A 27352-nucleotide genomic window follows, 5' to 3' on the forward strand; every position below is an offset into this window, starting at 1 on the left:
CGCTATAGAAGCATATAAATAAATAAATACATAAAAATAAAAAGTTTGAGAATAGGTTGAGATCATTTTGGTCCCAACACCTCTAATCATTCGCTTTACCAGATAAAACTGTGGTTTCCGTGCACCAGCTATCCTGAGGGGAACCTCTGGAGGGAACCAGCTAATAGATGGTTCGATTAGTCTTTCGCCCATATACCCAGGTCAGACGACCGATTTACACATCATGACCGCTACAGACTTCCACCAGGCCTAGTTCACCATCTTTCGGGTTCTATCACACACACTCATGCTCCATCTCCCTGACAGACCGGGCGAGACAGGTCGGGGTGCGCCTGCTGTGACAGGATCTCACTGCAATCGGCACACGCTGGCCCTCACCTCCTTCGCACCACTGGGTTTCATTTGGCCCTCTGACTTGTGCACATGTTAAGACTCCTTGGCCCGTGTTTCAAGACAGGTCGGGTGTTAACCGACATCACCTCAGATCCATGGTGCCCTTTGTGGGCCTCCCCACCCAGCGGCACAATGTGGTCGGGCGCACTGAGGGCAGTCCACCACATTCGCATCGGGAGCACTGTCTGCAGTTGCTGCCCTGGCGACCCCCAAGAGGGTGCCAGGACGGTTGCCGGAAAAGGGCACGGGAGCGGTCAATCTCCCTCGGCCCGGCAGACACGGCAAAACTGCTGTCAGGGCGCTGTAACACTCTCTGCTGAAACAGAGAGCCACCTGCACCCTGGGTCCTTCCCAGCCAGTTGCGGTGCACCGCCACAGAGGAAATGCGCCCTATGGGTGCTGGGGCCGCAGTCCTGTGAGGGCATCCACCGTTCAGGGTGACCAACCTGCCTACAGAGCCCACCAGTTTACCTCAACAGTTTCACCCCCTCTTCAAAGTTCTTTTCAAGTTTACCTTACGGTACTTGTAAGCCATCCGTCTCGTGCCCGTATATAGCCTTAGATGGAGTGTACCACATGCTTTGGCATGCATTTCCAGGCAACCTGGCTCCAAGAAGACCTGATTCCGGCGTGCCAGAGGCTGCTACCAGCCTAACACTGTCTGCGGGGTGAGACTGGACCAGAAGGACTGGAGCCCCCTGAGCGATGCCGTGGAGTCTGTCTTCTGTACGCCACATTTCCTGCGCATGCCGCTGAACGGGGATTTGGCGCTGGGCTCTTCCCTCTTCACTGGACATTACTAAGGAAATCCTGGTTAGTTTCTTTTCCTCTGCTTAGTAATATGCTTAAATTCAGCGGGTCGCCAAGTCTGATCTGAGGCCGTAGTCCGGGGGTGGGGGCACAAAGCTCGGGGCAGCTGGCCTCAGGCCCATATGGGGGGGGGGGTGTTTACCAAGCCCTGTGCCTCTGGCGCAGCAGGGTGTGCGCTGTTCCGATCTGCGGCTGAAGCCACATGGTTGCAAGGCCCGCACTCCATGGCCATCCTGTGCAGGCAGCCGCTGGATACCGCAGACAGCTACCCACAGCATGGCCAGATTCCCCGGGGTAGGGTGAAGGTGCGCCAGGCTTTTTTAAGGCCCGCTGCTTCCGCCACCACAGTCGAGGCGCGCCGGCCACCCAGCCCTCCCAAAACCTGCATGAGGTGGGGAAACTGGGGAGGCCGGGACGCACAGGCAATGAACCTGCGTGCCAGATCCAGGGATCTTGCTACAGTGCTGATCGGGGTCCAAGCTTAGGGGGACGAAGGGATTGATGTACAAGCAACCCTCAGACATGGTGCGTTCGAAGCGTTGATAAATGTGTCCTGCAATTCACACAGCTAGCTGCGTTCTTCATCAACGTGCGAGCCAAGTGATCCCCCGCCAAGAGTTGCAGGCAACTTTTTTTTTGTTCCAGGTGTCAGCCTGACTCTGCTGGTGCAGGAGAGGCCGGTGGGAGACAGCCCTGCGACATGTCTAGCTCGGCCGAGACCATTGTGGTCTAAAAAATGCCAGTGGTCAGCCCGGGAAACCTGTCTGCCACTGCAGCAGCACAGTTGTTCCCATGGGGATGGAGGCAGGTCGCTCCGCCACCAGCCCATCCGGCCCGATTCACTCATCCTTCCCTGACCCCCTCCGCTCCCCTTTTGAGGAGAGGGGTCTGGGGGACGGATGGCGAGGCGGGCGAGAGACAGCACAGGCTGGGGGACGGGTGAGACTGCTAGTCTTCAAAGCCTAGCCTGGCCACACAAGGCCGAGCTTCAGGTACCTGGGCAAGAGGGAAGGTCACCTGCTGCGCCAGTGGACCTGTCCATTGCTCGCCCACAGATGTGGACAGCTGGAACCTCAACGCCCGCCTGCCGAGTAAGCCTGCTGCGCCATGGCTCAGGGCTAGCGCCTGTCAGACTGGGGAAGTGCCCCTCGAGAGCAGTCGGGTGTCCCTCAGTTCCTGGCTGCCCCCACTCACGGGTTCCCTGCTGACCAGGGTGCGCCCACCAATGCCCACACACTGGCGGGTCAGAGAGGAGTGCACGCCCCCGGCTGCTGCAGCGGCCAGCTCGGTGAGGAGAGGGGGCCGCGTGGGGCTCCCTTTCTGGTGCGTGGTCCCAGCAGCTTAACCCAACCCTGCCAGGCGTCCCCGTCCATCTGCTCTGTGGGAGTGCACGTCTGGGATGCAACTGAGGTTGGGCCTGTGGCTCTCCCTCCGGCTGCTCTACTGTTAAAGATCCTTTATACCCCCACTCACAAGCATATACCCTAGCCCTACATGTCCCAATTCACACTCAAATGCCCCATTACTCCTTCCAAACACATGTTCGAGATTCAAATTCCACCTCCCCCTGACCCACATACCACCATCCCTCCATACGAACCCACACAAAGATACCAACATCCGTCTCTCCATACCTACACCAAGAAGCTCCGCTCTCAGTGCCACACCCATATGCTTCATCTCTACCTCCAGATTCACTCAGTTGGCGCCATCCACCCTCTATACCCACTCCTGATTACCCCATCCCTTCGGCACACACATGCTCTGACCCCTCACATAAACCAACATCCTTCTCTCTAGACATACATAGCCCATCCCTCCATTCACATCCAGATGCCCCCCTTCCTTCCCAACATTCCTCCAGCCCTCACTCAGACCCACATGCTCGATTATTCCCCGACATGCCCCATCATATGCTTTGTCTCTCCATTCCAGATCAACGATGCCCCCTCCAATCCAGACTCCAAGATGCCCAATCCCTTCCTCATGACCCATACAATGATCCCCCATCCTCCCTCCACACAGCAAGATGCCCCATCTCTCCCTCTGCCCCAACCAATGAGCACCCGTCCCTCCCTCTAGACCCACACCAATGTGTCCTATGCCTCCCCTTCACACACACATCAATGTCCCCATCCCTCCCGACCCACACCCATGTGCCCCTTCCCTCGCTCCAGAGCCACATCAAGATGCCCCATCCACCCTCCAGATGCACACAGGTGTCCCCATCCCACCCACACCAGGATGCCCCAATCCACCCTTCAGACCAACAGATGCCCCATACCTGTTCCAGACCGACACCAATGTGCCACCATCCATTGCAGACCCGTCCAACATCCCGCCCTCCAGACACACACCTAGATGAACCATCCCTTCCTCATACACAGACCAATGTCCCCCCATCCCTCCCATCAAACCCACACCAATGTGCCCCATCCCCTCAGACCCACGCCAATATGCCCCATGCCACCCTCCAGACCAAGATGCCCATACCTTTTTCAGACCAACACCAATGTGCCTCCATTGCAGACCTCACCAAGAGGCCCTCCCTCCAGACCCACACCAATATGCCCCACGCCCTCCCTCCAGACCACTGTGCCCCAATCACTTCCTCAAGACCCACCCACTGTGCCCCTATCACTCCATACCCACACCACTGTGCCCCTATCCTTTCCTCCAGACCCACACCACTGTGTCCCTATCCCTCTCTCCAGACCCACCCCACTTTACCCCCAACCCTCCCTCCAGACCCACACCACTGTGCCCTCAACCCTCCCTCCAGACCCACACCACTGTGCCCTCAACCCTCCCTCCAGACCCACACCACTATACCCTCAACCCTCCTCCAGACCCACACCACTGTGCCCTCAACCCTCCCTCCAGACCCACACCACTGTGTCCCTATCTTCAGACCCACACCACTGTACCCTGTTAAAAGGTTAAAACCTGTTAATGACTTTTTCCAATTACTTATAAAAAGGAAGCGCTATAAAATGTGTTTGGCCAAGGGATAGTTGGGCAATGGGTTGGGGGTAGTTCTGCCTCTGTAGTGAAAACCAAAAGTTGGCACCCATGAACCCAGTTCAATTTCCCAATAACTGCTGTAAGCACAACGGAAGCATTTATTTGTGATTAACCATTTTGATAAATAGAACATCTTTATAAATATCTGTGATACAACACAAAGCAAGCGGCAAACAAATTACAGAATATTGGTGTGGTGCTCAGACCAAAAAATAATAATAATCATCGCAAAGAAAACTAGTGAAAGCAAGTTTCAGCAGCGTTTTTGATTTTAGAAATAACTTTTTTTATATGAACGTGTAAAATGCACATTTGAACAACAGTAATGTGTCCAGCATGTGCCTGCTTTCAACAATGATCTCCCCCCACCCAAGCCACAGTGATGTTCATGGCCCATTGATTTCCATGGTGTCCCTTTCAGGACAGAAGAAAACAAACAGGATGAGCAAGTAGAGCCAGGAAATGCATGAGTGACTGCTGGTGAAAGGAGCAGAGCATATATCGGGTCACAGGGCCTCCAGTGTCCCCCTGCAAAGCAGTGGGGCTTGATAAAGCCTGGTCATGGCTGAAGCAGGCCAGGTCCCGAGATCCAGCCAGACATCTGATGCCGGATCTCAGACCCAGCAAGAGCCGTCCAATGGATCAGAGGAGTGACAAGGCAGAGGGGCAGCCAAGGCAAGGGCGCCGCTGTTGTATGACATCCAGTTCACCCACGGCAGATTGCTGGAGCCCAGCAGTCTGCCGTGGGGGAGCCGGATATCGTAAAACACTGGCAATGCATGCTTCCGTCCCTGCTCGCCTCCTCTCCCCCGTTCCCTCCCAAGGTGAGGGCACCAGCATTGCAGTGATCCGGCCCCCCTGCTCACCGCTTCTCCCCACGCGTTCCACTTTGTGGGTCCAAAGCGGGAGAGGGAAGCAGAGAGACCGGCAAAGGCCTGAAACGCTTGCTCCCTGGCACCCCCTCCAGATTTGGTGTGCTGAGACGAGAAGCAGCATCCTTTAGTAGGCAAAAAGACATTGGCAGCACCAGCAGGAGGCAACAACGCAGCGTGGACGCGCCATCCAAATGCAGCAAAGCGCCCATCCAGGCTGCGTTTATTTCCTGTTTCGTGGCCATGCCGCACTGACTGGGCATGGGGGGAAAAATGTTTTTTCTCTTTTCTCACCGCCCTGGATCACACACACCCCACAAATTGAAGACCTCTGCCTACAGTACTCAATTGTTATCTTGCTGGTAAGACTACATAGGAGTCTGCATTTTCACTGTATACTAGCAAAGTATTCATGTACATGCAGGCACCTAGTCAGTAAGACAACGCAGGGAAATGAAGGAACTCTGCCCTATACAGACTGCAGAAGAAATGGCCTGGGGGCGGGGGAGGTTGGAAATCAAGAAAGACATCTTGTACAAACAGACTCTGGCCAGTACAGCTCAAAGCACTTAGCAGTAAAGTTAGGCACATAACCTTCATTGTTCAAATCAGAAACCCTCACCTTGTAAAGGCAGTAAAGTCACAGAAATCATGCCAAGGGAACTTCAGCCCCGCCCCCTGCACTCGTCCCCCGCTCCGGTGGCGGCACATATATCATCCTGAGCGCAGGAGGGCTTGGCAGCCCCAGAGGCATCTAAGCCCGCATAAACCTGTGCAGCAGTGCAGAAAAAGAAGCAAGCATGCGGCTGTGGTAAAAATGGGATCAACATGCAGCTTAATTTCCAAATAGGTGGTGGGGGGGCAGGGATGGGGATAATACCAGCCAAGAAGACACACAAAGATCCGCTGTTGCTACAACCAAAATCAAAATAGGAAAAACAAACCTACCGGCACCTGAATATACCTGGTGCTTCTAAACACTTACTAGATGTATAAGCGCCTTTATAAATACACAATAAAAAATAAATACCTGCCCGTACACGGCAGGGAGTGGTCCTTCCTCCGTGATTCCCTTACGTCCCGACGACTTAACAGAAATACGTGAAAGACATCATGACACAGTAAAGGCATTTCATACTTGCCAACCCATCAATTTAGGCGGTAGGATATGTCTTTTTAAGCAGTGCTACTGCCTACCGCTTCAGTGGCAACAAATACCGATTTTTGAAAAGAAAAAAATGTTTTTTTTTTTTTAACCTGGATTTAGCAGCCTGTTCAGCCATGGTTGCAGGGTGCGCAAGTACACAGAATCCGAGGAACGCTCTTCAGTGGGGATGTATCCAAGCTGCTGCTTTTATAATGGTGTGTTCTTACTGGCGGCAGTTAGCAGACCAGTGCGCCAGTGCAACCTCCCCAGACTGTCAGAAGCGCCCGTGAGATCTGCTCCAGCACTTCTGGATATCAACAGCCACATGGTTCAACGTACCTCAGCTCCCTGGTGCCAGTCATCTACATGCTGGTGCGAGCTGCTGAAGCAATGGCGAGGCACTCCTCCTAATGCGTTCTGGCAGGTGGGAGCTTGCGCCAGGAGCCAGGGGGAAACTGCATGTTTCAGCCCCGCCCTGCACGAGTCTCGCCACTTCCACCCGCCTGCAAGTGCAATATGCTATTTCTTCAGCGCAGCTGCACAACGCAGCATCCCTCTTTCCGGCACCTGCTACATACTTGGCAACCCTACTGATTTAGGTAGTAGGATACCACTTTTTACAAAGTCCTACCGCCTACCGATTTAGTGACAACAAATACCGATTTTTTTTTTCCCAATATTTTTGAAACTTTAAGATTCCTACAGATTTTTAGTCACAGAATGTTGGCATGTAAGGCATTTTAGAAAGTATCAGCAAACCTTTAAACAAACACACCATGCTATTGTGTCTCATAGGGACTTTAAATGTGTGATTGATAATGAAAGCAATATAAGGCCTCTCTTTAACCTTCTCTGCCACGGATTACAAAGGGGTAAGTGCACAACCCCCTCCACAGGGAATGCAAAATTGCCCCATGCAGAAGAAAACATAACTGAGCAGTTATGCTGGAAATTCGCACCCAAATGCGTCTGTTTGCATAAAACACATATCCCCATCTGCTGCACAAAACAAATCCTCCAACCCCGCTCCCGCGTGGAGGATAATTAACTATTTGCTGTACTGTTCACTGGTACAGTGGAAATCCCATTGGGGAAAGTAGGAATGCGCTGACCCACTCCATAAAACACATTTCCCCTGGGAAAATCCCTCATCTGCTCGAGAAAACACCAAAAAGTACAATTCGCCTGTAAATCTCACCGATGATGCACATTACAAACCCCCCAAATACACAGAAATGCCCCCTCCCTCCGCTCTGCATTAAATTAACAATCAACATGAGATAACTAATACTTACCATAAACCTAACTCACACACCAAATAACAATCAACTATACGAAATGGATAGCGACTATTTCCCATCCAAGAAACGGACCATAGCAACGGCCCCCCACTCATCTTCACTTGACCTCTGATTCCATCCGTGTGATCACTCACACTGAAGCAGCTATTTCCCATCTGAGAAATGGCCCTGACACAACCAATGATCCGTTTCTCAGATGGGAACTAGTGTCAACCATACGAAATGTGCTTTGTACCAAAGGCATCTTTCCTTGCCTTCCCGCTCGTGCAAAATAAATGACAAGGGAACATTGCCGAGCACGTGATGCAGATCACGTGAGGACGTAGGGCGGAGCGTTGTTATGGTCCGTTTCTCGAATGAGAAGTAGCCACTACCCTTTAGTAAACGTCATGTCCTGATTCCATGTAGAATCAGGTGAGTACGTGTGATCCAGCTCTTGTAGTGAATTTTATATGCATTTCTTTCAGCATCCATTAACTTAGACGTTCTCACCCCTTTGTTATATTGTGAAGAGCAGCCCTTTTGCAACCTCTGGAAGTGCACGTTGAAGCTGTCATTCGTTGTATTGTACTTATCACATGTTGAAATTAAACATTGTAAGTACGTGACTTTCTAAACATCTCGTTTTGAAATTACACAAGGCAGCTTGCTGCTGTTGGTATTGTAGACACAGTAGCTGCTCCCAAGCTCATTTACTGTACGGGTCAGGCTCTGGAATGCTCGCAGACGCAGTAACTGCTGTGCAGCTACTACACAGACCCCGCTTTGGTGTAAGGGACTACATGTATAATAATCAGGCCAGTTTCTTGACCAGGGCGAAGCGGGTAGCTGCCCGGGGTGCAATTGCCCCAGTCCTTTGAGGGCAACATTTCCCTGGGTGTGGGGCGCGATTGCCGTGGGTAGAGTAGCCGTAGCACAGTAGCGGCAGCTGCTGACTGGCAGTCACACATAGTACTTAAATAACGTTACAGAAGTCAGAGGCTCTCGGAACTTTCGTGCCACTTAGGGTGGGGGCGCAAAAGGGCAAATTTCCTGGTGGCTGCCTGCCTTTGTAATCCAGCAGGAACAACACACCAGGGAGGAAAAAAGAAAGCTGCCTTTGAGCGTTCCCGGCTTCCCGTGTGACCCTCCAATTGCTTTCTTACCAGACCCGTGCAATGAAAGAAGACTGCATTGCTTCCCCGGAAATGCAGAACAAGTCAGAAATAAGGTAGGTACAGCCCAATGCTTCTGTTGACATTTTAGAAAATGTTCCTTTAAACTGTGTAGATAGCGTTCGGCTGGTGCTCAAACGGTAGTTTGCATAGTTCAGAGTGTGTTCTGGACAAGAACGGGCAAATGGGACTATTTTGTTTTATTCTTTCCTAGCCCAGATTTTTTTCCAACGTGTAGACGACACCTGCGTCAGTTGGATCGAGTGCGTGTATTGCAATTGCGTTGCTGTGTTCCTGCTTCCCCTTTAGAATATGTCCCGCGCCTGAACGGGTAAATGGCAGAACATAGCTTCACTCTGTTCTGTCCCAAGAAAGTCTAAATGGCTAAACGTCATCAAGGTCCAAGGAGTCAAGGCTGATACCTGTCCAGCCATACACGCTGTCAGCCAGACCCCCTGCCCAGGTTGGCCCGGCCATGGCTGACTCCAGCTGTCTCAACTCGCGCAACTAAGGTAATTTTCACATACCAGTAGTGTTGTCCCACCGGCGTGATCATTTGCCACCAAAAGTGATAGTTGTTAACGCCCATGCTATATTGCCAATGGTTCACCAAAGCCCATGTACACCCAATCCATTACTAACATTAACCTCAAGACGCTAACAACCCGCATGGTAACCAAAGTACTTTGTTCCGCCTCTTTATTGACTCACGATCATTATGGTACATCGTCACGTCATCTTGTAACGGATGCCACTTGCCTCTCTCCCATAACAAGTTAAATGTGCACTCTACAAGACCGAATTTGCTACCCTGCAAACAAAAATCTGCCTTTGTATTTCTGCTTGCTTTGATGATTGTGCCATATTAAGCAATTTGCCTCCTTTCCAATGCGTCTTTATAACTTCACCATGTCATTACAAATGTCGCCATACCCGTCTGATTAGTGACAGCATAATTCACGCTAGATAGTATACTGCACAACTCTGCCTACTCGCCTTTCGTTTCTGCTCATTGTTCTTATTTGCCACGTGAATGTGCTCATATCGCCCATACCATTTGACTTTGCGCATATTGCCCGTGCCATTTGAATCTGCTCACTGTGCTCCTTTGCCATTTCAAATTTGCTCATTGTTCTTATTTGCCATTTGAATGTGCTCGTATTGCACCTTGCCATTTGAATGTGCTCATATTGCCCCATGCCGTTAGACTCTGCTCATTGTGCTAATTTACCACATAGGCTCACCCTACTCCCATCTTACCGCTTGCTAAACATTCTAAACCTACACATTATGTACAGCTTATTTGCTGCCACTATACTCCTTACAACTAACCTCTCAGAGGACTGTGATTGGCTGCTCCCACCTTCTGAGGTTGCACAAGTCACACCTATCGTGACTAAAATGGCAATCATCAACCTTTAGCATTGTCCAACCTAACTACCTTATTGCAACAGGCTCAGGACCCTGCGCAACTTATCCGTGCACGACAAATGATAGAAACCTCAAACTCTGTGCCAGACTCACCAAACTGCATGAACCACTCATGAGATCACTACCCCTGATAAATAAGAAAATGAACAGCCCCACTTGTGAGAAGTTTAATAAGTCCAACCGGGCCCCTTCCTCGCCTCTGCTTTATGACAACGTTAATCAGCAAAATGTACACAAACTTAAGCTAGCTGACCCCAACCTACTCACTCATATCCATGCCACAGCCAAAATTGAGGCACCGCTCCTTAAAGGAGCACTCATAAACACCAGATCTCTGGTTGCCCTTGCAACGGGCATGTCTGACCTAATACTGGAAGGTAATTTGGACTTCCTTGCTATAATGGAATCCTGGCTACATGACGCGGCAGGACCTTAGTTTATGCTAGCCATCCCAGACGGATATACGATATCTAGACAAGACTGAGATGAAACTCGAGGCAGAGGTATCGCTATCATATCTAGATCTAGCCTCTCTTTGAGACTAGCCCCCCCACAAATCACACAATCTTGTGAAGTCCTCACCGCTAAACTCCCTCTAACTAATTCCGAGTCACTTACTATCCACTTAATCTACAGACCGCCTGGTCCACTTGGGACATTTGAGGAGGATATTTACAGCCTACTATCTAACCACCTTAAAACAACCACCCAATTACTACTCCTCAGTGACTTCAACCTAGGATTTAAAGATTCAGCAGATAAACCTGCCCTTAAAATAGCCAATATACTCTCAGAATTAGGCTTGTCACAAAAAATCAACGAACCTACCCACAATAAAAGGAGAACCTTAGACTGGGTAGCTGATTATAATTGCATTGCCACTATCACCTCTATCACACCACAACCGTGGACAGACCATTCCCTTGTCTTTCACATTATTACTATTAGACTCTCACCCCCCCCCCCCCCGATGGCCCTACCTACTGCCCCACCTTGCCCAACAAGGAACAAAAAGAATATCACAGTGGACAAAGTGATCCCTGCCATGCTCCCTACCTTAAACTCACTGGCTGATAACCTAGACCCTGGTACATTGGTCCATGAATACAACAAAATTATGCCTACCACACTAGACAAAATTGCTCCACACAAACTTAGACCCAGTAAACCTAAATCTCATCTAAATAAGTGGTTCACCCCCGAGTTAAAGGACCTACGTCTCCTAAAAAGGGAATGTGAAACCTCTTGGAGATTACTCCCCTCCAATGACAACAAATCGAAGCTTACTGAAATGTCTTCGCAATACAAAAATGAAATCTGCCTGGCAAAACGAAACCCCTATAACGAACGTATTGCCAAAGCAAACTCTAGTATGAAGGAATTATTCACCATACTAAAAGAACTTGAGTCCCCGATTCCTACATCTGGTGCTCAGATATTCAACATGCACTATCCAATAAAATAACCACTCTTCAAAATAAAATTGCCCAAAAAAAGGTACTTTGAATTTACCACCACAATCAAATATCCTCCCCCCTTCTAGCGAAATACCTACTGACCAGACTGCCAGATTCCACTTCACTAAAACCTCCATATTCGAGGTAGAGAAAGTCATCCTATCTCTGAAGCCGTCCAATTGTAAAGGCGATCTTTGCCCAGCTCAGATTATAAAAGATGCTGCTATAGATCTTGCACCTTTCATTTCTAAACTGATCAATGCCTCCTTCTCATCTGGTACTATTCCTTCTAACTTGAAACAATCATGGGTACTCCCACTTCTAAAGAAGCAAACGTTAGACACAGTTATTCCTACTAACTACCGTCCCATCACAACGCCACCATTCTTACTCAAAATACTCGACAAGGTCGGATACACCCAGATCCAAAAATATCTAGAACTGCATAAGCTCGTGGGAGCAAGACAATCTAGTTTCCACCCATTACATGGTACGGAAACTGCCCTCATCGACCTAAAAACACAGGTTGATGAGTTAAGAGATAAAGGTAAAACAACCCTCCTCCTACTGTTAGATCTCTCAGCTGCATTCGACCTAGTGGATCATAAGGTCCTTTGTAGTCACTTGGACTCAACAGCTCACTTTTCTACAGAGTCCAGATGGATAGAATCATTCCTGAGCGATAGAACGATGAAGGTCTTCTCCCCATCGGCAGCTGCGGACCCTGTCCCTATCACGTGTGGTGTATCCCAGGGCTCCTGTGTCCCCCCGACATTATACAATATATTCACCAAGCCTTTGTTTTATGATCTGCACCATCTGGGTATCACCTATACTAACTATGCAGATGATACTCAGATTCTCCTCCCACTTTCTGGGGATTATGACGAGGATTTAGTGTTGGTGAATGGAGTATATCTCCTCATCCAGGCATGGATGGCCACCCACGGTTTATGCCTGAATGATAGGACAGAGCTCATTATCCTGGGTACCCACCTTAACCTTAAGAAATTAGGCCATGAATACTCTTCATTTTCCATTGATGGAAACATCATTAGGGTAGCCAAGGAGGTGAAAACCCTTGGCTTTTACCTTAACTCTACCATGTCCTTTGACAAACAAGTGAAATCGTTGGCCTCCACCACCGCTTACACCTGTAAACTCATCAGGGCAGGCAAACCATTCCTCTCAAATGACAGCTGTATGATCCTGGCCAGAGCATTAATACTCTCTAGGCTAGATTACTGTAATGCTCTCTACAGTGGCGCTAATAAGGCCATCATCCAGAGGCTACAAACACTACAAAATAACGCCTTAAGAGCCACACTAGGCGTGAATAAAAGAGAACATATCTCTGCAACCAGACGCCAATACAATTGGCTCTCTACTCATAATAAAATTCTTCTAAAAATGGTCTCTTTTGCCCACAAAGCACAAAGTAATGCTGCCCCTAACTACCTTGTAGACAGACTACACAGAAGAATTCCTATCAGACCCACGTGAGCTAGCAACGCAAACTGCCTCACTGTACCAAGATTCAGACTCACCAAGATTGGCAGTAATAACTTTCCTGTGAAAGCATCCAAACTCTGGAACTCCTTGCCACACCGGCTTAGAGCAGATCAACCGTACTTACTATTTAGAAGTAATTGCATTAACATGCTCAATTCTACTAACCGCTAGCGTGTGCCGCTACATTGTACTCACTTACGCTGCCTTGGACTATCCCTCCATTATATTGTAACATTTGATTTCGTGCCTATTTATCCTTCCTGTTTATAACCTGCTTATAACTTGTATATTTGTATATATGTCTTATTGCAACCATACTTGTAACTATGTAAGCTTTGCATTTTCTTACTGCCGCGCCCTGTTACCCTTGGTTTGGTGCACATTAGAAATAAATAAACAAACGGAAGCATTTCTCTATTAGAGTTGAAAGCGTATATTGGAAGTTGCTGCTGTTCCGGGCACTTTCAGCCACAACCTTTCTTCTTTGTTGGTTTTAATTCAACAGGTTTGAAACTTGGTACTGTTTTCTGCAGTTTAGCGTTGAGATTTGGGGCAGGAACATATGGAACTAATTACACTTCTTTTGATGGTTCCATTGAAGTTTTATCCTCGTGCAAATTGTTTTTCATCCTGGCGGGAGTCCTTTCTCGTACTGAGTTGGCTGCAGTGGTGCAGGTAGGATTTCTCAACAGGGTGAACCTGCGCCGTGTACACATGGGTATACAGTTCTTTTGCCGCAGGATTTTTTGTCGTAGGACTTTTCATCGCCGTTTATTTTTTGGGGGGGGATTAAAAATTAAATATTTGTGGGTGAAAGGGGATAATTTCAAAAAAAGGAGGGGTTTCGGGGGGGGGGGGGGACCCCCCAAAAAAAATAAATGATTTTTTTTCGATAAAAAAACAGCGACGAAAAATCCTGCGGCAAAATAACGTAGAACCGTACACATGGGCCTATGGTAAAGTTCCCCATAAACCAAGAGGAATGTTTGATGAGATAGATTGTTTGCTTTTGCTCAGTCACACGGACAAGATCGAGTTTGAGCTTTGATGGTATATCTTTATTTCATTGTTTAGAACAGCAAAATTGTACTCCTTTCATCGGTAGGGCACGGATGATGGGCAGAGAGCTTCTGGCCAGAATTCGAAAACGCAGGCAGTGCAAAGATCACTGGAGGTTTACATGCATGTGTAACTGGCCCTATGGAGTGAGCCCCTTGCACGGACAGTAGTAAATGTTTTCTGCTGCAGAACAGTAATCTGCATACAAAATAACTCAAGTGTGAATATTTGACCACTAGTAATGCAGTGAGACCAATGCCCACTTTTTGTCACATGCTTTTCCCCACACTCTTGTTTCTTTAAAATAGACAGAAGAAGCACTCTCTAATCCACTTTTACAGGAAGCTGCCATCTTTATGCGTTTCATTTTGCATTCCTGTAAAGGTTATATAAACAGGCCTACAAGTACCAGAATGCAATCTGATATGAGGTTTATTTCATCCAGACATTGGACTACTTGAGATCCTGTCCGGTGGATTCAATTACTTTGAAAAGTTCTACACAGCCCCCCTGAAGGCCATGTGTGATAGACGGATGGTATAGTGAATGGGTTCCACTTCCATTTAAAGGCTTTCTGCCATTTAATAAGTGACCAAATGTAAGGTGTCTTGCACTGTAAGAGATTATGCCCAGCGGGTGTCAGGCTAAAAAAAGGAGGGCCATGCAGACAGAGTGAACGAGATTAAAGTGGGAGAGAAAACGAGATGGTCAAGGAAAAGGTGAGGAAAGCGAGACTAAGAAAGGGGGAACGAAAGAGAGGAAAATATAGGCCCTAGACGGGAAGCAAAATGGGGGCAGAGATTGCACATGATAAATGGAGGCAATGGGTGGTTAAAGGGCAAGAGGGTTTCCTTTGGTGCATCTCAGTGGGTATTCTGCACTTCTGTGGTGTGTGGCGTAAGTGCGGTCTGCCATGACCTGCAGGTGGCCACTGGAGTAAACGGGCACTCCAGCTGGAAGTCTGTGCATTGCTCTAAAACTTTGGGGCACAGAGAAAATATCGTAGAACGGGCAAGCCGCAGTGAACTTTTCATTGTCTTGTACTATAAATCCACCTCTGCACCATGTAATCCACTTCAGAGTTGACCCACAATCTAAGAAGCTATTCCTCTGCCGCAAATATTCTTCTGCCGCAAATAACATGACTACGGCCTCAACGACTTTGCTCTCGACTATTGCAAACCACGATTCTAGTGCAATACTTTCTGACCCGCCTGCTCAAGCGCTTGGCTCATTAACCTCCAATCAAGCATCTGTAGCAGGCTCTAAACTCGCGGCACAGGGGGTAACAGATGATACCAAAGTTAAAACTGGCCTAACCCCGAGAGGTAAGAATACAGAATTTTACCAGCCGATTCCCCAAGATAATGGCAATAGTGCTAAAAACCTGTCCCAGGACTCTGTAATACTGGACAAATCATTCTCAAATGTGTCATGAGCTCTATGATGCTTCCAAGTACTTCTTGAAAGTAATACCAGAATCCTCGGCTGTGCAGAATGGCAATCACTTAATGTTCTCCACTCCTTCTAAGGGGATCGTAGAAAAGCTGGGGTCTCATGGTCCACAGACTCTGACAACTTCTATTCAAGGTATGACCAACTTGGCAAACTTTACTGTTGACACTCTTGTGCCTCTGTCTATTTCTGCCCTCCATCTAGTTCTACAGTTTTAGTTAAGACTGTATGACAACATCAAAGACCTGTTTTCTTCTAATTCTGTGCACCTGGCCTTGATCTTGCACAAGCTCAAAACAGATACTAATGGTCTACCAAAGTCTTATCATGCTGCTTCCTTTTTTAATATGGATCAGACTAAACCCACACAAAGCTAACAAAGCCCTAAACACTACAATACCTATAATCAAGCATGTGCAAACGAGGACAGACTTGGTGCCTCGGCCGTCTTGTTTTGTTCTCCGACCCAAGTACTGGGTTCTTCATGGGACTTGGCACCTAAAGAGGTGGGAATAATTGTTGCAGATGGTGCATCTCTGTGTTCTCAAGCTCAAAATCTAAAATGGAGGAAAAGTAAAGCAGAAAAAAAGCAATTTAGACAAAATAGGAGGAAATCTAGAAAATGTCTTCGATCGTTGCCTCTGGACTCCAAGGTTATAGATCTGAATACCCAGGTCCAAGTGATCCCAAGCAGTCTTATTAGAGGTTCCTCACCACATGGGAAGTTTGCTACGAAAAAAATCAATCCCAAAACGAAGAACAAGAAGGCTAAAGGGCTGGTGGGGGCGGCTCCATTGCTACAAGAGAAAATTAACAACTTTTTTTTACCAACAGGTAATAAAAAGACAAAAGGCTACTGAAGTGATGGAATCCGATTTACAACCTACCAGTACTTGTTTCAAGACCAACCGTCTGAGGTTCTTGTTGAGCCTGATGGGGACAGGGTTCTAAGATGAACTGTCTTCCAGTGGATAACTCCCCCATAGCCACTAAACATCTCTTAATCTTGCTTAAACCACAGGGACAAGAACCTTGGGGGATTTGGGTACTTTGGACAATGTACGTGCTATCAATGAACCTATATATTTGAATAGAGCTAAATTACTGCAGATATCTTTGGCGATTACTGCATTGTGTTTAGTTCAATCGGCAGATATAGATTGGATAGACCTTTCTGAGAGTGGTACGCACAAGCTTGTTGCCCACTTTTGGTTTTGGTGATTTTTGGTTGCACAAGCCACCAAATATCGCCAAAACAATTGCTGCAAGAAAAAAGGGTTGCCAAAAAGTAGTCTTTGTGGTTGGCATGACAACTGTTAAAGGCTGTGGCATACAATCCTCAATGCACAAAGTGTTAATTCCCGTAGCACTACGCGGATGTAATCCAATAGTCGCTTCGTTTTAAGGTATTTTTGGCCTATCAGAAGTATGGTCACATTTCACGTGTCTGTGTGACTTTGTATCCTGGAGCCGCAGAGTGATTCTAATAAAGAACTCTGTTGGGAAAACCAGAATTAAACATGGCAATAGCGCAGGACCGTAGGTTTTGCATTCAATGTTCGTATCAGGTTTTTATCTAATATGGGTACGTTTTTGACTTTCTTGCAGACTACTAATTCCTGTGTAAATTGTGTGCACATTGTCCTAATGTAATTTTAGATGAAGTGGAACAGACTATTGAATAGAATTGGTTCTCCATCAGTATCCTTTCAGATTTCATCAAAGAAGGAGGGCCCAGTGTTAGGCAAGTGCTATGGGAAGCCCGGAAGGCAAATGCAAAGGATGACGGGGGAACACCTACTAGTGTGGGAAGTGGGGGTGGACCGGATTCAAAGGGGGTGCCAACCCTCCAGGCTGGTCAGGCAGGGGGCCCAGAAGGACAGTGCTAGGATGGGCGGGCAATGAGGCAGACTCGATGAGGGAGACCTGGTGCCCTGTAAGACTCAAGGTGCCAGGCTGCCAGTCACAGCAGACAGAAGGGAGATTAGCAAGGGAAGGCAAGAGGAAAGGAAGAAGAGAAGAATAGAGTCTTGAGCTGCTTCCGGAACTTAAGGAGATACGGCTCCAGACTGAGAGAGGCAGGAAGGTCGTTCCAGAGGGAGGCTTTTGCCGAATATAGAGACCCACCCCCACTTTCTGCTTGGATAAACGACAGATCAGCAGAGAGTTTGAGCTAGAGGACCGAAGTGCTCTAGCTGGGGGTATTTAGGGAGTGTAGTTGGGTATCAGGCCCCAGAAAGCCTTGTGGATGATGCAGAGGGTCTTGAATTTGATCTGTGCGGCTTGAGGCCAAGTTAGTCTTGCAATCCTGTTCTGGATTAGTTTGAGGTGGTAAAGAGAGGAAAGAGCCAGATTGAGGAAGAGGCTGTTGCAGTAATTCAGCCTAGAGAGGACCAGAGCTCTGGAGACATTGTGCTTCTGGGGGAAGGTGAGGAAAGGGAGAATGCCTCTGATGAGGTGGAGCTGAAAGGTGTCGTCCTTGGCAAGGGCTGTGATGTGATGTGAGGGGAGAAGGAGAGGGAAGAGTCAAAGATGACACCAATGTTTTTATCCTCACAAGACGGTGGTGGGGAGGGGACCCAAAGTCGGTGGCCAGAGAGTGGGAGGGAAAGTGGGAGCATGGGTCCCAATGAGCAGAATCTCTGTCTTACTGGCATTAAGGCAGATCTCATTTGCAGTGCACCATGCCTGAATGCAATCTGGTATAAGAGAGGAAGAAAGGGAGCAAGAGGAGGGAAGCTTGAAGGAGAGCTGTGTGTCATCATCATAACACTGGAAGTGAGGGGAGAGGATGGAGATCAAGTGGGTCAAAGGAGCAACGTAGATGTTGAAAAGCCACATCGATAGGATAGAGCCCTGAGGGACGTCACAGGTAGAGTGGGAGAAGGAGGAGAGGAAAGGGCACAGTTGGGAAGGTGGGTTTGATTGGAAGGTGGTCAACCATTCCAGTGCCTGGTCCATGATGCTGAGTGTATCACAGAGACGATTTATGAGGGTGGCATGATTTGCTGTGTCCAAGGCAGAGGAAAGCCCGAGGAGGAAGAGAACGGAGGGGGAGTTGGAATCAAGATTTGAGAGCAGATCATCACAGGTGTTTAGGAGCGCAGTTACCGTGCCTCTGGATGCTCTGAAGCCAGACTGGTTATCGTGGAGACAGCCAACAGATTTTGTGTGGTGGATCAGTTAGGGGATGACCAACTTCTCCAGGAGTTTGCCCAGGAAAGGGGTGATGGAGATAGGGAGATGGTTAGATGGACAGGAAGTGTCAGCAGAGGACTTTTTTAGGAGAGGGTGCATACGGGAGTACTTAAGGGGTAGAGGAGAAGAGCCTGTGGCAAAAGAGTGATTGAAGAAGTCAGCCAAGGCAGGGGCGAGAGAGGAGATGTTGTCCTTGATGGTTCTGGAAGAGCAAGGGAGCACCTTTTTGGAGGAGACTTTAATAGAACGGACCACTTTAGAGACCTCGTCCGGTGCAATGACGGAGAAAGAGGAGAGTATGAGGGACGTAGAGAAGGGCACCAAGGGAGGCATGAGGGGAGGGGCTTGGGGAGGATCGGGAGGGGAGAAGAGAAGAGAAGAGAAGATGAGAGAAGAGTGAGAGTGAGGACAGGATGTCCTGGGTTTTTAAAGCACCTCTCAAACACTGGTCAATCTTACAGCTCATGTAAACCCAGTCCCTCGTTTGTTTCAGCTACTTATGACTTTGTATGTTGATTTCAAACATGAAAGTGTTTGTAGCTGTCCTGAATGTAAGAAGGTTAGAGACGTTTCAAGCACTCTGCTGGTATTGGCTTATTTCCTATTGTTGGTTGCTTTCAGGACTAACACCGGTACCGTTTTGTTTACCTGTTTGTGAAGTTAATACAACATTTTTTAATGCAAAAGCTGAAAGAGAAGTTGCAGGTCTGGTATTCGTATAGTGTGGGGAAAACAGTCTGGAGGCTGGTGACTTTTTCTGATGGCTATTGCACATCGTGAGATGGCTTGCTTCCGAACATTATAGAGCAACTGCTTCTGAAAAGCAGAAAGAACCCATAAGAAGCAGCCTCAAACAATCAATTAAGGAGCAAACCCTCTAGTCCACAGCGCAAGAAACGGAACACACTCAAACAAGCACCCTCAAACGAATAGCTCCTTTCTTGAGGAGGATATTGCACAACAAAAAAATTGAACATTTTCCATGGACAGCAGCTCAATCTTGTAAAGGGCAGTCCCACTGCTACCGTGTGCATGCTGCTATCTTCGTTATAGACCCATGCTTCTTGAAACTGTGGTAACGTTGGCGCTGCCATTGGTCATGTTCTTTTGCTTTGGCTACCCTACCCTCACACACCCTGGTGTCTGGTGGATGCTCGGCCAATAACCAACTTACTAGGGGCTTTGTTCTTGTACTGACATGTACATAGTTGTCGTTCGGCAGTGGTCTTTCCACTTTCCCCATAAGTGAACTAGTTGTCAAGGATTTCAATCACGCGACACACACCTTGGTCTTGGCCTAGTATGCAGCGCACGACTGAAATGCTTTTCTTTTTCTGTTGTATAGATTCAATATTGAGATGGTACACCAATCATATCACACACCCTTTTCAAATACCCCGGGTCACAATGGACCATGAACCAGGCTGGTTGGTAAAATACAATATTTATGTATTTATTTTAAAATTCTAAAGAAATCATATACCTTTAATATGGTTCAGCAATCACCAATGGGGTGATAATTGCAATGAGAATGTGAGCAATGCACAGGGTTTACCCTTCTAGTGGAACATAGACACAGCACAGCAGAATAGGAGCACTTTTTGGTTTAGGAAAGATGGCACCCAAGTTATAATTTCCCCCTGCAATGTTCCCTCAACCCACAAATAATTCTGAGTGGATAAACAGAAGCAGCAGGTAATCGGGAATAAGAAACAGGAAACGGAATCCAAATCTGACCTTCCCTCCCCAAATAAGAGAGAGAAACGGATTTTAAACCCCTTCCAATGTTAGGAAATGACACTCGGAAATGGACAATTAAATAATGAATGTGTGTTAAAAACCTTGAAGCAAATATAAATCCTCACTAAAGCAACAATGCAAAGGAACTAACAATCACAAAGAATGGATTACCAAAAGCATACAGTTCGAAAATGAGTGGAAAGTTTATAACAGATTGCAGCAAAATGACACGTTGGAAATTTTGCAATTCCTGCCTGAAATTGCCCAAATGGTTTTTAATAAAAACGGGTGAAATACACTGATTTGGAGTGCAGTATTTTTGGTTGGGCGATAGAGGTATATCACAGGGGTATTCTAGAAGTGAAACTAGGTCTCTAGCTGGTAAATTGGAGGAGTTGTACAAGAAATAAAAAGGTGCGCTTTGAGTAAAATGGAGCTGTGAAAGAGGAAAGTGTCATGATGCCTACCCCCAGGCATCTGGATCAAGCCCATCAACCCGAGGAGCAGACATCCAGATATTTAATAAAACCCCAGCAGCCCCAGCTGGGGGATGTCTGGTTTCAGTCCTGGCGCCTGAGGCGCCAGGCTCATAGAATTTACTTACCTCATGCAGACCATGCTGCAAATGAATCCAAGCCAATGTGAGGCCTGGATGGGACTATTTTACTACAGGGACTATTTTTTACTCGGGTGTGGTTCTAGGGACTTCTTACCTGGAACTACTTTGGAGGCTATTTAAACCATGCCCGAACAGCAGCACATGCTTCGCGATATTCTGCATCCAGCAGCGTAACGCTCACCGTGCCTGCAGTCAGCATCCAGTCTTCAGCCACGCCCGTCTCGAATCCAGAGCTCCTAGCAATAGAAGAAAGAAGAAGGAAAGGTTAGAATACAGATATTATTTCAATCCTTACCTGAATTCCGGATCCATCACGTCTTCGAACTTGAAAAGGACATTATTCTACACGCGTCGCATCGCCAGCTGCCGCGCCGCGCCATACTCACCAGTCCTCACAGCCTTTTTCGATCCGGCGCAGCCTCCATCATTTTCTTCGCCAAATTCCACCATCTAGGGGACAAAAGAAACATAAGGTGAGCAGAGATAGCCAACAAATGCAACCTCTCCACCATAGACTTACCCGATTAACAACCGGAGGCATTATTTTGTAACAAACCGCAACTTCTTACGCCGCACCTGTAAGGAGAGAGAAACCAGCAATTAAAATACAGACATCTTTTACCGGACAGTGTTGGGTAATACAGACTCTTACCTGAACACCATCAGCTGCCACAAGACTATCTTCCCTTGGACCCACCTGCAACACAAGAAAGGAATGTACAAGAGTGAACATCGGACATATTGAACTCTTTGAACTTTATACTTACGGGTTCTTGCCTGGAACCTCAGAGTCAATATTCATCGGGAACTCTTCCAACGCCTTCAAACCAGTGAAGTAACTGGTATCTACCCGCCCCTGCATTCCACGCAGGATGGAGAGCTCATCATTTAAAAACATGGGGTGAGCTTACTGAAAGTGAATATCGGTGGTGATTAGTGGGGAGAACAGTGGGGTGCCATTACTAGAATCCACGGATGGCTAAATCCATTTCTCCACTTGCAGGAGAATACTTCTACGGGTCAAGCAGACGTGTCCAGTTCAGTCTGTCATCTCTGTACTATGCTTCACATTGGAGGAGGTTGCAGCTGTCCTGGTCCGATCGAAGCCCCTGTGGGAGCCAGGTGAGCGTAACAGAAAGGTAATCAGTTGTGACAAGAACAGTTGTAATTTACCGTAGAGTATGCAGGCTAGGCCACCAAAGATGGACACAGTAAGAGCCAGGATTGATTTGCGATTTCAACCCCATCACCCCAGAACCCAACCCTGGCGGAAACCAGTCCGATCACTCGAAATAGGACTAAGGGTTTAGGATTACACAAGACAAAATTACTAAAGAGATGGCGCTAGCACTAGAAATCAAGGGCAGGGTTGTAAGAAGGATTCTGACAGTTTGAACAAGTTATCAGGATAAGGATAGGATGACTTAGAGAGTGGGATAAGGACAAAGATAAGATAGGCTATGGGTTTAGATGGGGTGGCGATTATACTCGCAGTCCACTTTTTAGTTTTGGGATTTTTGGACCATTAATGGTTGTGGTCACTACATGGCAGCGCGCCTGGCAAAGAGCTGGGCAGTTCTGGTCACCGGATGGCACTGGACTGGAATCGCAATTCTGGTCACTGGATACTAAAGATCAGATGGATGGCAGGTTTGCAGCGAGCTTGCAGTTAGTGGTATCAAAATGCTTCTCAAAAACACCACAGCTTTCCCCTTTTTAATGGGAGATAGTGGGTTTTCAGAATTGAGGCCTTGCTGGGAATGGGATCAGCAATGCTCAGGTTTTTGCAGTGGGCCCTGGAGTAGAGTCTGCAATGCTCTGGCAGTGTAGTGGGGGTTCTGGAATCTGGATAGATGGAACGCAGCGCAGGAACGTCAGGAAGAGTGTGTGTGTCTAGAGTCTTGTCAGGGACTCTTATTTATAATGCCTGGTGACCTCATCAAAGTATAAGACTGGGACAGGCTTAACTAAACACGCCTCTAACAACAGGATTGGACAAGGGTGATAGTCTCCGCCTCGCTCTCAGCTGGTTGGATTTCAGGAAAATTGTCAGATTTATGATGCAAGTTTTACAATGTTCAAAAACCTCCCTCAGTTACTTTAACTAAAATCCGATTCTGCCACAAACCTACATTAATACAATTGCAATCTCTTAGCAAATTATATACACAGGTTACATATTTTGTGCAGCACTTAGCAGTCCAATCCTCCAGTCGGTGAGACCTTGTTTAGCCCTTCTACCAGTTTTCCGTGCTTTTTAATGGGATTTATATTACTCAAAATTCTATAACTTTATACATGGGTGTGGATGATCATAAGGGATGTATGTACAAAAGTTTGCATTTGCAACATGGATGCTTTTCTTGTAATCCACAATAATTTGCCATTTCTGTCCCCAAGGTGTCAGTGAATTCTACCATGTCTTAAAAGAAAGCCCCAAAAATCACTTTCAAACTGAGAAAATTCTACATTTTTACAAAGTCTTGCTGCAGAGATAAGTCTTTAAAGTTTATTTATGAAATAATCATTGGAAACAAATGGCAGTCCTTTGTCACTGGATCTTTTTTTTGTCTTCAACTGCTACCAGCTGTCATTTCCTTCAAAGCAAGGTGGGGGTTTCTCAGCTCGATTGAAGGTTTATTGCCCCTTCACACTTCAAACTTCCTTGCCCTGGGAGTTCCATTGTCAGTGGGTTAGCCTAGACTAGATTCTTTCCAACCTAGTAATTATCATTTAGGTGTTAGTATCTGCTGAGAGTTAATGGTGTGGCTCCCTTCCTTAGGGGGAAGTGTTTAGCTCTGCCATCTGGAATAACTTGTTTTTGAGAGCTTGCAAATTCAGCCCATGTGTTTTAACATCTTTATTTTCTTATTTTGGGTCCTGAATTAAAACAAACCTGTGGAATAAAATAGCCTCTGTGTGTATTATCACTAACGACACAACCCCTTCACATTGCTAGGTATTGCAAGCTTTCATTCAACAATTTACTTTTAAACGGCCATTTTTTTTCATTTAGTTTTCAAAGGCCCATTTTTAGATGTGCGGTGAAAAGCTAGCATTTCTTTCCTTAAATTCGGTTTGGCAGCTCCATCAGATTCCCACACTGTCTTTGCAGCCATAGGCATTTTCTTGAAAGCAGGAGTTTTGTCTGAAGCACAGATATATTGAAACTGACCTGGCTCAGAGAGTTAGTCTCTTTGAACTGCTGAGCTTTGGATACTTTTGGAAAGAAATAAACGCGTGTTCCCATGCAAGTAAAAGTGAAGTTCCTTGTTGATTTCTCTGAGTTGGTTTGACAGGGCTTGTTTTTCAGAAATCATGCCTGGTTTTGCTGAGGCACAATGAAATATATTGGGCATGGCAGGGCCTTATTAATCAGTGATTTAAGGAATAACCGATGAAAATAGCATAAGAGCAGCATTTTTTTACAGATAAAGTTTCATTTTTAAGGGGAGTTTTGGGGTTTTGCAGCAAAACAACACTGCTTTTTCACTTTCTTCCTTTTGTATATCTCGGAACACACTGGCATGCTCTCTGTGTGTTCCCTGGTTCCATCCTGCCTGATGTATGCTTGGCAAGAAGGTGCAGCCTTCTTTTTGTTGCTGCAAAAACGCAGTTTTGAGGCCATAGCGCTCACCAGAGCCAGCACAGCCATTTTTGCTGTTTCTGCGCAAATGCAGCTTGGTGATGTGGGGAAATACTGTTGAGTGGGTCAATATATCTCACATAGTCCATTCTTGTCAGACGACAGCAGAAGACTTGGGTGGCATTTGCTGTTTATTGGAAAGGGCATTGCCACTTGCTAGCACAGGGGCAGCATCTACCTGGTAGGGGCTGTTCCCAAGGTACCCAATGGAGATTATTGGTGTCCCACAAGTGCAGTGCAGAGCAGGGTGCCTACCTCCCGGCAACAGTTATTTCTCCCCGGACAGCAAGAAGAAGAGCCCACAGTCAAAGAACAAGGGTTGTCTAAGCCAGTACAAATGCAGTAACGGTGACATTGAAGTTGGGTGGATACAGACCTCGAATAACCACACTGACGCTGCTGAATCGAACGGCCATGCAAGACTAGTATTTAGGGACCCTCTACAAAAGGGCAAGAGCACCGTTGAAATTGAAGGAAACCAATGTGTAGTTTGTATTTTTGTATTGTATTTAGTTTTATAAAGCGCTTTAAGCCAAAGCACTGAAAATAGGAGTAAAAACGGTACAAATAATGAAATTGATGCTTAAAACAAAAAGTAGTACAACAATTGCCAAAACCTTCATTAATCAGATAACAGAGGATAGGTGCTTAGAGCGATGCGAAAAGATGAATAAACAGAGATAGAATGAAGAGTAAGTGTGAGCAAGTTCCAATTTAGAGGTGCCAAGAAAGAGAGAGAATGGAAACAAGATGGATCACAAAGAGACGTGGCACTATAAGAAGATAATGAGACGCAGAATGAAGTGAACGAGAAGGAAGATAAAAAGAAACAAGCGAAGAGAGAAGGGGAGGAGCAAGACCATGAAGAGCTGTAAAAACTGGGCATAAGAAATAACATTTTAGACAATGATGAAAAGAAAGCCATCCACGTTTAGTGAGAGAAACGAAAGTCACGAGGAGCAAGCAGACAAATAGTACAGATAGAGGCATTGAAAACTGATTTCAATGGAGCTAAACAATGTGTTTTTAAAAGCAAGGGCACTGACCCCTTGAACTGCCCACTACCCCAAAGGACACGGCCAAGGAGGAGGGAGATCCCATCATAGATTTGCAGTGCTCGCAGATTTGTTTTTAGTACAGAAACGGGCCAACCTTTTAATGTGGATTCTAAGAAAGCTGTCGATGCAAAAGGGTCATGCTGCCTGATGTTTGCATGGGATGAGAAAATCAAAGTGGCTACATCCTTTCAAGATATGGTACTAGAAACTGGTGGGGAGAACCCTTATCAGAAAGTTCAGGAACTCCTAACAACCATAGAAAGGGCTTAAAAGACCACCTCAAAAATCCCCTTGCTGGAAATGCTAAAGTGCAGACACTGAAGGTTTCCAGACAAAGCATCTTAAAGATGCATGCCGGTCATGTCTGCCTTTGGCTTCCTGTGGCCCGACCTGCTGGATTGCAGCTGTTTCCCCCACAACGACGACCTGTGCATCCCGCTGGCCAGGACCTGCCACTCGCCTGCTATCCCCTTCCTTAGTTGGGCAGCGCTATCCCGCAACGTTCGCGTGCTGAATTATGTCACTGATTTGGAAATACTAACCGCATAACCCACCTACGTGCAGGCGGCGCCCCAGCAACACATTACTTCATTTATATTCAATCTTTTACTAAGAAAGTGACGTGACCATAATGCATTTGCTGGCAGTGTTTTCTTAAGTAAAAATCTGAATGGGGTAATGTCACCATATTTCAACATTGTACGAATGTTTGAATTCGTTTTCAGACAAACTGAGCATACCATAGCCCCATGATACATGATCTCGCATCTGTATGAAGGGCTATCAACATATTTCATAAAGCACCAGGCTATGCCTTTTTGGCCAATTTTTATCTCTTTACATAATGAAACCGTTTGTGTAATATCCAGAATTGGGTATGACAAGGTGACTCGTACTCCTGTCCCCCTTTTGGTCGTACCTGTACCATATTGTGTTAAAGGGTGGGGTAGCCTGTACTCTTGTATCCTACTTCAAAGTAGTAGTCCCTCATCAATCTGGCCCCGGAAAACAAAAGAGTGTCTACACCCATACTATAAGTAATATCTATCCAGAAACGCTACCTATATTTCTCCCTTGGCCAACCTTGCTGGTTTCAACAAAAGATTAAATATTAAGCAATTTAATGCATTGCTAACACCCTTTTTAAAACCTGACTGAAAAGCATCCATGACATTAGCCGACTTGGCCCACGATTGCAATTTCTCTAAAATAAATGTTGCAAATATTTTATGAGGAGTCCAACAGCGAAATGGTCCTGTGATTATTTGGATCTGCCCCATTCCATTTCTTATGAAATATCACTATGCACACCTTCCAAGACAAAAAGGTATAAAGTGCAAGTGCATCATGTTTGTAAACAATTGGTATATGACTTTGGCCAATAGTTCCGGTAAGGATTTTAGAGTTGCATTTGATAAACCATCTGGGCCCGGCGTGTTCAAAGGCTTACAATTTGTGATTGCACACTGAACCAGA

General features: G+C 46.8%; 1 protein-coding gene across 6 annotated transcripts in view; it reads left to right on the top strand.

Moving 5' to 3' along the window:
- The first annotated feature begins 7876 nt into the window (after positions 1 to 7876).
- The window catches only part of KCTD18 (potassium channel tetramerization domain containing 18), a 465170-nt gene continuing 445694 nt past the window's right edge, over positions 7877 to 27352 (top strand). Inside the window, exons 1-2 of one of the 6 annotated variants that reach the window (XM_069615785.1) lie at positions 7932 to 7961; positions 8696 to 8757. The gene's annotated coding sequence lies outside the window, so the exon portion shown is untranslated. Of the gene's footprint in view, positions 7962 to 7992; positions 8144 to 8204; positions 8758 to 27352 lie in introns of those variants that run through there. The other 5 variants (XM_069615783.1, XM_069615788.1, XM_069615787.1 and 2 more) reach the window with 5 other exon arrangements.

The sequence above is a fragment of the Ambystoma mexicanum genome, chromosome 9 (genome assembly GCF_040938575.1).
Source record: "Ambystoma mexicanum isolate Mex_15411 chromosome 9, UKY_AmexF1_1, whole genome shotgun sequence".
Lineage (NCBI taxonomy): Eukaryota > Metazoa > Chordata > Amphibia > Caudata > Ambystomatidae > Ambystoma > Ambystoma mexicanum.